Source organism: Triticum dicoccoides, chromosome 4B, assembly GCF_002162155.2.
Source record: "Triticum dicoccoides isolate Atlit2015 ecotype Zavitan chromosome 4B, WEW_v2.0, whole genome shotgun sequence".
In the NCBI taxonomy this organism is placed as follows: domain Eukaryota; kingdom Viridiplantae; phylum Streptophyta; class Magnoliopsida; order Poales; family Poaceae; genus Triticum; species Triticum dicoccoides.
Genome location: NC_041387.1, coordinates 118131057 through 118141960, shown reverse-complemented (window position 1 = coordinate 118141960; position 10904 = coordinate 118131057). Strand labels below are relative to the sequence as shown.

Here is a 10904-nt window from a genome sequence, read left to right as displayed (position 1 = left end):
ATATATATGCAAAAGGAACCGTACAGATTCACTAGAAGTAGAAATCCCCTCAAACATAATAAAAAGTACATCTATCTCCATTGATCACCAAACGACCACTATTGGAACAAAGCCACCGACAAGCCTCTATCGCTGCTCCGGAGCCAGACAGACCTTGTCGATGACAGCCAGAAAGTCTTCGTGCACGTGTCCCTAAGGACCAGTTCCTCAGAGCCACAATCATCCCAATTAAACCCTTGAATCGATCTGATGAACCTAACACCAAATCTCGTTGTTGCGTATGCACGACGAGAAACCCTAACCTCGCCGTGCCAAGGAGATGGCACGAATCTACATCGAAGCTCTGTTTAATCCGTCCCGATGGACGAACTTGAGGAGGATCAAAGCCAGGAAGACTGACTCTAGGAAGTGTCGCCATCCATTCGAGCCCCGTTCCTGCTAGGACAAAAAAAAACTACCTATCTACTAACCGGAGTCGAGGCATTAGGATTTCCTTCTAACGAGGCAAGCAGACAGGAGGCGAATCCATGATCTCTCTGCCAAGATCGAGGGAAGGAAGGCTTCTGTGACTAATTATAATTTTGGTTTTGCTAAAACACACCTAGATGTTCCTTAATATTGCACAACTAAATCCTTTATGTCCTTCATTTTAGATGAAGATTCATGCTTATATTTTTTTTCTTTTTTTTTCCTTTTTATGTTTGATTGAGTTACTTAGATGTACATTAATCAGGATACATTTGAATGTGCCCTAGATATACTATTTGAAAGCAGTATGTTGTTGGGGAAAATAATAATGGAGAGCAGTACTCACGGCAGAAGAAGTTTCTTGTCATCCTGGTGAGCGCCCGCGAGAGGGAGTCGTAGCTGCGGTGAGCTCTCAGGTTGATCTTCCTGACGATCAGGCAGCCATCCATGTGCACCTTGGCGAACATGTTTGCCTGCAGCCGCTGCGGTTCTGCGGTGACCGTATAGCTCCTCGGCGTCCCCGCCACCTCCTTATCATCATCGGCGGGCGAGGCCGCGGTGGGTATCTTCGTGTTCTTTGGGCCGTCGGGCTGCTTCACGCCGGCGTCGGGTTTTGGCACATGCGTGGCGGTGACGAGGTGGCGCCGGGAGGTGTGCACCGGCGGCCAGCCCACAGCCGCCGAAGGCACTGAGACCACACTAGCATCGCTGATGATGACAAAGAATTGAATGCAAACATTAGGCGCCCATGAATACATTGTGCAGATCAGGTGCAAAGTGTGTGCAACTCTGAGCTGAGAGTGTATAAGTAGATTGTAATACATGCATGAATGCAGTGCAATTTACTTGCCCGTGGTTAATTATTTTCTTGAGTATTTAAGATCAACGTGTTTGTTGATTACTTCGTCCAGATTTATTGGTCCGGGGAGCCAACACATTAAGACCAAAGAGGAGCACGAGGATGTTATTTTATTTGTTTCTCTCCTCTTTTTATTTGTCACATAATCTTTTTTACCTATGTGGCATGCAGTGGCGATTCCACTAGGGGGGCTTCAATAGGCTGAAGCCTCCCCTCCAAATATCCTATTTCAACTAAATATACTAGCTGACAATTTTACCAAGGTGTTTAACATGTGAATTGCAATGCATTTGCTAATTAGACTTAGAAACTTGATGTTCTGAGCCTACCCTTCAATTTAGTGCTAGATTCGCCACTGGTGGCATGCATGTTAATAACTATGTTGCTCCCACTATGAGTAGTCAAAAGGTGAAGATGCTAAAATTATAAGTGGGATGACATGAATTTCATGGGGTGACCGTAATTCTATCTACGCCTATGCGATTAGTTTCAAGAAGTAACCTCAGCTACTTTACCTCAAAAATTGTCATCTAAATTATAAAGTAACTATGTAACCCATAATTTTAAAGTTGAACTGTCTGGCCCCTTTTGTTATGAAAAGGCCATTTGTGGCCTAACCAAAGCTAAAGTTTTCTCTCTTTAAAACCCCCAAATGTTTTTTTGTCTGTCTCCATTTAAATTTTCTTTTAGAACTTCTGCTGTGTTGGACCCACCATGAAGCCTCTATCGATCTCCTCAAGCCACAGACCATTTCTATATATATTTTTAAGAAAAGGAACAATATGTATCATCTGGCCACATGGCAACAGTCTAGCACGTCCAGCCGCCCAATTATTGGGAGCAACACATCCACGGACGGACACACGAAAGTCGTTTTTATGGAAAAGACTGCACTACTAGTTCTGTTTCTTTCTTTCTCTCTTTTCCGTGGGAGGATGGGGAAAAAGACTGCACTGCGCTGCATGCACAATCAAGCAGAGCCATGCTGCACCCATCATTGCTGCTCCCCTGCCTGGGCCGGCCTGCCCTGAATATTCTCGCTTAATTCCTTGCAGAGCAGAGGAGATCTTCTCTATGTACGTTACTCACCAACGGTATCTATCCGGCCGCGTCCACCATGGCCGGCCGGCAAAAGCATTGTGAGAATTAACCCACGTACGTACATCAAGATGTTATACATACAGGTTTTCCCTGTTTTATAAACCCTAGATTTGAAGGACTCCGTTTGGTGCACACACACATATACTATGCGTACAAGAATCTATCCGCAATCATTTCTAAACGCAGTTCTAAGCACACGAGGACCTGAAAAAACTAATCAATGAGCTCTAGTGGAGTGGTAGGGGTTCAAAATGTTCATGATTGCAATCATTTGTGCCTACGTACGTAGAGAACGTGAATTAATCCCGCACTTTTCCCTCGTATATACTACTCCTTCCGTAAAAAAATATAAGAGTGTTTAGATCACTAAATAGTGATCTAAATGCTCTTATATTTCTTCACAGAGGGAGTACTTGTTTGTTTAATTCATGATTGTTAAGTGTTGAAATTTAGGGGGTGTTCGGAATCTCTCCCGTCTGCTAACTCCACTCTACGCGAGGAGCGTGGTCTGAGGCGCTCCCAGCAATTGTGTTGGTGCTCCGTCCACTCCGGGAGCTGCTGTGGCGGAGCGGAGAGTATCCGAACAGGGCTTTAATTAGCAACTTAGTATTATAAACTCATTAAACGACAGGAAATCTATATTGTGACAGTTGACACAACTTTTAGCTAGCTAGAGCCGTTGGATGCCGTGATGGTGAAAAAACATGCATGAGAGGAGTGGCTGCTAAAACTGAGTAGGTAATATGCATGTAGATGCATATATATGTGTGTTGCTCAATTAACTATGAGCACATAACATTTGGCTCACCTTGTCACATATGTTGTTGCCACCGACGCTGGCGCAATGTTCCGGTCCTGCTCCGCGGCCGCCTTCTGCTGCCGGGCGGCGAGGCTCCAGGGGTGCATGAAGCCGGTCGGGCTTGGCATGAACACCGCCGCCCAGCTGCTGCTAGGCACAATGCCATGGCAATTACCACCACGCCCTGCGCTAAGCGTGTTCGCAGTGGCGGTACTAGCGATGACCATGTCACTGCTCTGCACTCGACCGACATTGCCCCCACCTTGACGACCGTTGTAGCTTGCCATGGCGGCGCCACCGCAGCTGGCGGCGCTGCAGTTACCTCCGGGAGACAAGGAGATGCCGAGGCTTAGGTCTAGATTGCTACCGTGGAAGCATGCGTCACTAGAGCTCGCTTCCTTTGCCACCTTCATGCCGGTGGCTGCAGTAGCAGCGGTGCTCTCTTGCCTACCAAGAGGAGGAGGCGTCTCAAACGATATAAGATTCATCATGGCGGTGGAGCAAACGAACCAACGAAGGCAGACAGATGGTAGCTAGAAGCAAATGAGATTGATGAGACGGAGGCAACAGATATGAGAAGAAGAGCGGCGAGCTGAGTGAGCGAGTTGGTGAGCAGAAAGATGGTGTTATGGGTGGAGAAGAGAATTAATATGTCGGCAGAATATAAGAGAAGGTGCAGCGGTAGTGGTTGATGTGGTATGGATAGATCGATGGTGTACATATATGTAGGCAGATATATAGAGGTGCAAGCTATGGCTAGGGAGAAGGGCGGGCAATGATTTCATACAAGATTTTGTAAAAAGATGGGAGTATCATGTGCAAGAGATATGATCAATGCCATATCTATGTACCCATGCTAGTGTAGTAGTAGTTTCATGATGTTTTTTTTTTTTTTTGAAACAGAGGCAAAAGACTTGCCTCATGATGATGTTGTTTTGTGTACCTAGATGTATAGCCATCACATGCACTTCTTAGAGCGGACTTTGTGCACCAGCTGAGTGCCTAAAGTTGTATCGAGTACTTTGAAAATATAATGTTTTAAGCATTAAAAAATATCGCCCTAAAAGGAAAGAAAATAAAAAAAACATAAAACAAACTGTGTTAAAAAATGTACTCCCTCCGTCCCAAAATTCTTGTCTTAGATTTGTCTAGATACGGATGTATCTAATACTAAAACGTGACATGATACATCCGTATTTACACAAATCTAAGACAAGAATTTTGGGACGGAGGGAGTACATAAACTACACATTTTAGAATATGCAAAAACAACCATATTATAGTGCAATTTGAGAAATAATATAATTTGCACACTTCTTGTGTAGAACTTGTGTGTATACATTTCTCATACTCAAGGTCGTTCAAACAATAAAGCCACATTAATCATCTCTCGCCACATTGAAGATAAATTGAATAGAATCCACATAACCACCACAATCAGGTCACAACTTGCAGAAAACCACCACTTTACAAAAGTTGGCAGAATGGACCGAACGTTATCATTGACATTGAAAAAAAAACACTGATCAAAATTTCGAGTCACGTTTTGACGTGGCAAATCGCTCATGTGACAAAGGGATACAAAACATTGACTGGCGGACGTTTAAAAAATGTGGGTCCCGCTCGTTAGTCCTCTTCTTTCTCTCTTTGATGTTTTGACCACCCCCTTCCTGTGGCAACTAACAAATGTTGTCTCCTGTCGTGGGTTGCGCCTCGGTGTCCACCATGACGACGTCACCAAAGTGGCTGGCCTTGGGCGACGCCTCGGCGGTCGCATCATGGCTGGCTACCTCGGGTTAGGCCTGGGCATCCAAGGGTAGGGTGGCGGCGCCAACGCGGCAAGATGCCTTGGGCGCCAGGGCATCCAGTGGCAGGGCGTTTCGGCGTCGTGGCCGGACGCCTTGGGCGCCTCTGCCTCGACATCTAGGAGCAGGGTGTCAGCCGGGAGACCAAATTTCACGCTTGGTGTCGGGATGGGCGAGGATGGGACGACGGGGGAGGACATGGAGCGGCCAGTCTCGCGCTTGGTGCTGGTGGCAACTGAGGAGGGGATGACATGGGAGGAGATGGAGCGGCTTGAGGAGGCGATGGTCATGAAGGTCCGGGGTGATTGGGGATCTGGAGACAAACGGATTCATTCGGGTTTCTTCTTTTAAGTTGCCACTGTCCATCTTAACATCCGTCAGTCAAAGTTTTGTATACCTTTGTCTCGATGGCGATTTGCCACGTCAAAACGTGATTCAAATTTTGGTCAGTGTATTTCGCCACTGTTAACTATAGCATTAGGTGCGTTCTGCCACGTTTTGTAAAATGGTGATTTTCTACTAGTTATGACACGCTTGTGGTGGTTCTATGCATTTTTCTTAGATAAATTGCACCTCACGACGATGGTGAGCACGCGTGAGCATGCACGCACACACACACAACACACGCACGCACATGCGCGCACACACAAGGAAATAAATGAACAAAGAGGAAAGAAAAATCGTGACTGATTAAACTAGAAAAATCAACGTAATAGCAATCATGTTTAAGAAAACCGTGGATGCACAATGTTAAAACTGTGAACCTACAATACTATATATACAATTTTATTTTTTTAAAATAATTTTTAAAAATGCATATATTTGAAATACACAATCCGTCCCAGTTTGCCTTTGCATACATGCATGTATGCCCTCTGAGACAAGTCATCCTATGGAGGATCTAACCTTGTATTTTTCTTGTTTGGCATGGATGTGCGGCTGGCTAGCTGGTGCATGGTGGGGATGAGACCATCATCTCCTCCACCATGCACGGTGCAGTACTTGCTGTCCGCTCCCTTTAATTATTGCTTTGCAACCCTACTTTGCATGCACCGGGAAATTCCAAAAGGAACACGTACACACCCACACACACACATGCATACCGCATATACATACACGCACACACGCACTAGCTAGCCGCATCAAGTTCAAATCACCACCTACCAAGAACATATCATTCTACTATAAAAACAAAAAATAACTAATCACCTGATACCCTAGCCGCCGCCTCCTCCTTCCTCCACAAAAAAGTTAGGGTTTCTGCCTCCCGCCGCCGCCGCCGCAGGTCCGCCTCCTCTCCGGTGGCCCTAGTGCCATGGGGGCGCGGTGGATCTCGGCAAGGGCCGGCGGGAGGGCTCCGTTTTTAGTTGTTTCTTTCAGTTTTGCTAGGGTTTGTGTCCTGCTCAGGAAGACGAGACGGCGGCGGCTCCCTGAAGATGGAATAAAGGTCTCCGCGCCTAGTCCCCGTTCCGGCGGCGCGTCTAGCACCGTTGGTGGGCGTGTGAAGGTGTGTCTCCGGCGGATCTATCTTTGGTGGATTTGCTCGGATCTCGTCGTTGTTCGTCTACGTTTGTGTGTCTTCGGATTGGATCTTTCTGATCTACTTATTCTTCATCTGCGGCGGTTGTTGTTCTGGTGCGCTGGTCCTACGGGGCCTTAGCACGACGATTTCCCAACTGTCTACTACAACAAGTTATGCCTGACTCCGGCGATGGAGGGGCGATGACGGCGGCGCGCCTTCGGCTCGCTTCAGTGCTGGTAGTCGTCGCTAGGTGGTCTATGGATCTGGATATAATTTTTATTATTTCTGGTATTCGTTGTACTGCCATGATTAAAAATGAATAGATCGAAAATTTTCTCAAAAAAACAAAAAATAACTCCTCTTTTTAAAGGAAAATATAAATATATAGTAACTGTAGTTGGCCGATGGTTCTTGATGCTCGAACCGATATGCATGCATGCATGCATGCATCCACGCAAGTTTGTCTTGTCATGCTTAATCCTGCAGTAATCTGATTGCGATCTTATATGAAAATATTGTTCTAGGTTCTCGAAGATCAATTGTCCTTTGTGATCCTTGGTTTGGATACGGTGCAGTGATTATTGCACGTGTTCCTTTTTGGTTACTTAATTCTTGAGATGAGATTTGATTAGAATGAGATCTTGCCTCCAAGCACGGCCGGTCGGTATCTGCCTAAATTACACTTATCTTATGATGAAAAGAATCGTGGCAGGAATAATCAGGATTTAGAGGATATATGGAGATCGAAACTGCTGCAAATCATATAGCTAGGAGGTATACGTTGTGCCATCTGAAACTAGGACAATCACTACTTATCATGTTTTTTTTTCAGAAAGGACGAAGGCTATTAAATAAAACCAAATCTTATAAGAACTTCCTTACAAGAAGAATACATAATTACGGGCAGTCTTTGAAGATATGAGCATTTCCCTCCTTCTGCATCCACTTGCGACACGTGACGCGGCATGAGAAATACTCGTTGCCACCTCTGGGTCTCCATCTCATCCGAGCAACCTTGTCGAAACTCAGAAGTTTGTAGAAGGAATGGCCAGGAAGTTCTCGGTGTAAATCAGAAGACACTGGCAATCCCAAACTAAAAGAATCGCCATAACGGAGAAACCAACACCAAAGAGGGTGAGAATATAATGCCAACTCCAGCCAGAGAGAGAAGGGGGGCAAAAACCTCACAAGTTCCCCAACGGAGCCATATCTTGCCGAGCTTCATCGGACAAAAATGGAACTGTAGAACAAAAACAAGTGCAATGTCATCCCCTTTGCAGGTTGTCGCTGTCGTGAACAAAAACTAATCTCGCTAGACCAAGTGTCCCATAATCTTCACCATCCTGCAACTCGTTGACATCACTCCGAGGAAGAACATCGATATAGAGAAAGTCGAGAAACCATTATTCGCATCGCTGCAGCTGCCCCAATTTCGCCGGTGAAGACAAACTCCAAGACCCTACGAGACACTGACCTGGAAGCTCAATCGGGGGTTGCTCCATCCTCCCGCTACCGCAACGGTAGACAGGTGCCAGGGGAACCCGCGATGCCACCGATGTGTAGAGAGGACAAGCCAGTCGTCTCCTGGTCACCTCCTCTCTAGCAAACCCTAGGAAACATTTCATTCGGCTCTGCATGTCTTATTTATGCTCCTTATCATGTTACTTTCGCGTTCATGCATTGTGCTACGACTCGCAACTGAAAACACTGCAAGGTGGACTATGTTTATATACCAAATGATGATTATTTTTCTTGATAGTGGTTTGATCAAATACTCCCTTTGTTCACAAATATAAGATGTTATAACTTTTTTTGTGAATCGGATGTATATAGACGTGTTTTATTTTGTTTGTTCACTCATTTTAGTCCGTATGTAGTCCATACTAGAATATCCAAAACATCTTGTGTTTATGAACGGAGGGTGTAATATTTTGCCATTTTGATTCTATCTAGTTAAGCATTCACAAAGCCATGCTGCTATAGCTCGCCGTGGGTCGGGGCACCTATACGATCACCGATCTACCCCTAGGAAAATGAAGGGGAAAAGGATTTAGGTCTCTACCTAAGCTAGTCAACCTCACTCCATGAATCAATGATGCATGCACGTACGCACGCACATTCGTGTGGTGCCCTATGTTATGTAGAACTATGGATTGACGCGACAACACAGTTAAAGGGGAGTCGAGCATGCAATCACCTGGATTCGAGACGGTCGTGTCAAAATGATGCAAGTTGAGCCAAGATAGGATGATAATCCTAAGCTACCTAGAAGGCCCAAACATGCACAGGCATACGTGTCACGTGTGCACTTCATGCTGCATCAGGCTAGCCCTACCCACTCGTCCAGCCAAACATGGACGGGCAATCCTACTTTGTGGATGGTCACTGTGTCTGCCCACTGCTACGAAATGGCTTAACATTTTTATCCGAAAAGGACTCGGATCTAGCAATATAGGTAAAAGATACATTGGCTCGAGGGCACCCCCGCCATTTAGAATTTTAGAGTCTGTTGGGTAGGCATTCTCAAGAAATGGTTGCTCTAGGACAAGAAGGTGAACCAAACTGTCTCACGACATTCTAAACCCAACTCACATACCACTTTCATCATCGTAGAGATTATTTCATCGAGGTGCCAAACGACTCATTGAGTGAGAGCCCTTAGGAGTCATCAACATGTTATCTCTGGCGTACCTTGATCCATTGAGTGAGAGCCCCTTCCACATGGGATAACCTAATTTCAGTACATTATATTAATATTATGTTGACCCGCAAAAAAATATGTTGGTGAATTATTAGTAGTAGTTGTCGTAGTGTGGCTTGGAATTTTGGAAGGTCGTCTAAGACTAAAATAAAACAGATCCCGACCGTCCAACACATTTTTGCCTTCGTTGTGAGATTTCTGGTGAAATAAAGAGGAGGTGCAAGAGGTGCTAAAGTTTGTCTTCGTCGATGATATTGATGTGTTTTAAGCACATCTTGTCATTATCCCACTCTGGTTATCAGAAATTCCACACTGAAACAACACCCATAGGTCACTCGGATACTTCAATCGGGAAGGCCTCTTGAAAAATCATACTACTAACAACTAAAATATTATAACTGTGTGACAATGGAATACGTTTATAAGGTGAATGTATATACATCCTTGTGATTAACCCTAAACATATAGCAATACAACCAGGTTTCCTGGCTGGAATACAAAGTTATTTCAATTGGTCGTGTCAACAGAACCGACTGGAATGCTTTGGAATTTCAAATTAGCATCGATCTTCATAATTGTATACCCCTCTAGCGATCATGGTCATTTGGAAGCATAATTTTAGTCAACAAACGTCTGTTCCCAAAAAAACAGTCTTCTGGTCAAGAAACTACTTCTCGAGGCGCCGAGAAGCATACATGCATGAACCTGGTTAATTATGGGCATGCACTGATCACAACTGGGAACTCTAATAATCTCTTGCTGATAACGATGATGATAATGCCAAATCTTTCTGCTATCATGGAAAACACATGAACTCGTTAAAGCTTGAGCCACGCATGCGTACGTAACCATGAGCAAAATTTAAAGAGCTTGTACACAACACCTGAGTAATTAACTTCATGTCCCGTTTTAAGCTAATTGAGCGAGAGATGAGATGATGATGAGTGAGGCTATTAACGAGGCGACATGCGTACAAGAAAGCATGATGATGGTCACTTTGTTTTCCTTTCCTCGCCACCTTTTGTGACCCCTTTTTTCTCTCCTTTGTTTTGTTCCTTTTATCGTCTTTCTCGCCTGCCTTACTTTCTTAATGTTGCAGATCCAAAGGACAAAAGCTGGGCTATTAGGGCATGCATTAGGCTATGATAAAAGGGTTAAAGCCATAAATTAGACCAAAAGGTGGCATAAAGGCTAGCCTTTCAGTATTAATGTGCTACTATTTGTAGTAGTATTTGCACATGTTCACCGTCGCCAAGTTATGGTTTTATGCAGGCTTTTATCCCAGTTTACACTGCATGCATACTCCTCTGTCATTGAATGTACTAATAGGACCCTTCCCATAATTGAAATTGTAAAATGCTAAGCTGCACTGCTATGTAAGTTTCATCCACGTAATCTCTAGAGTTAGAGAAAAAAAACATTTTGACATGACACACAGGCAAAAAGATGACTTTAACTCACCTGAAACATGTTTACCAAAAGCTAGCTAGCTAATCCCATGTGAAACACTAAACCTTAAGCCCTACCAATAAATTCATATCTGTACAGAAACCAGCCAAAAGGTGACATGGAAACTCTAGTGCCAGCGCCGCGTCCTGCAGGAAGTATACCTCCAGGCAGCTGAAGGTGGATACACATACGGCCGGAGA

General features: G+C 44.7%; 1 pseudogene; it reads right to left on the bottom strand.

Moving 5' to 3' along the window:
• Nucleotides 1-3965, bottom strand: part of LOC119295378 — a 6870-nt pseudogene extending 2905 nt beyond the window's left edge.
• Between the last annotated feature and the right edge of the window lie 6939 nt (nt 3966-10904).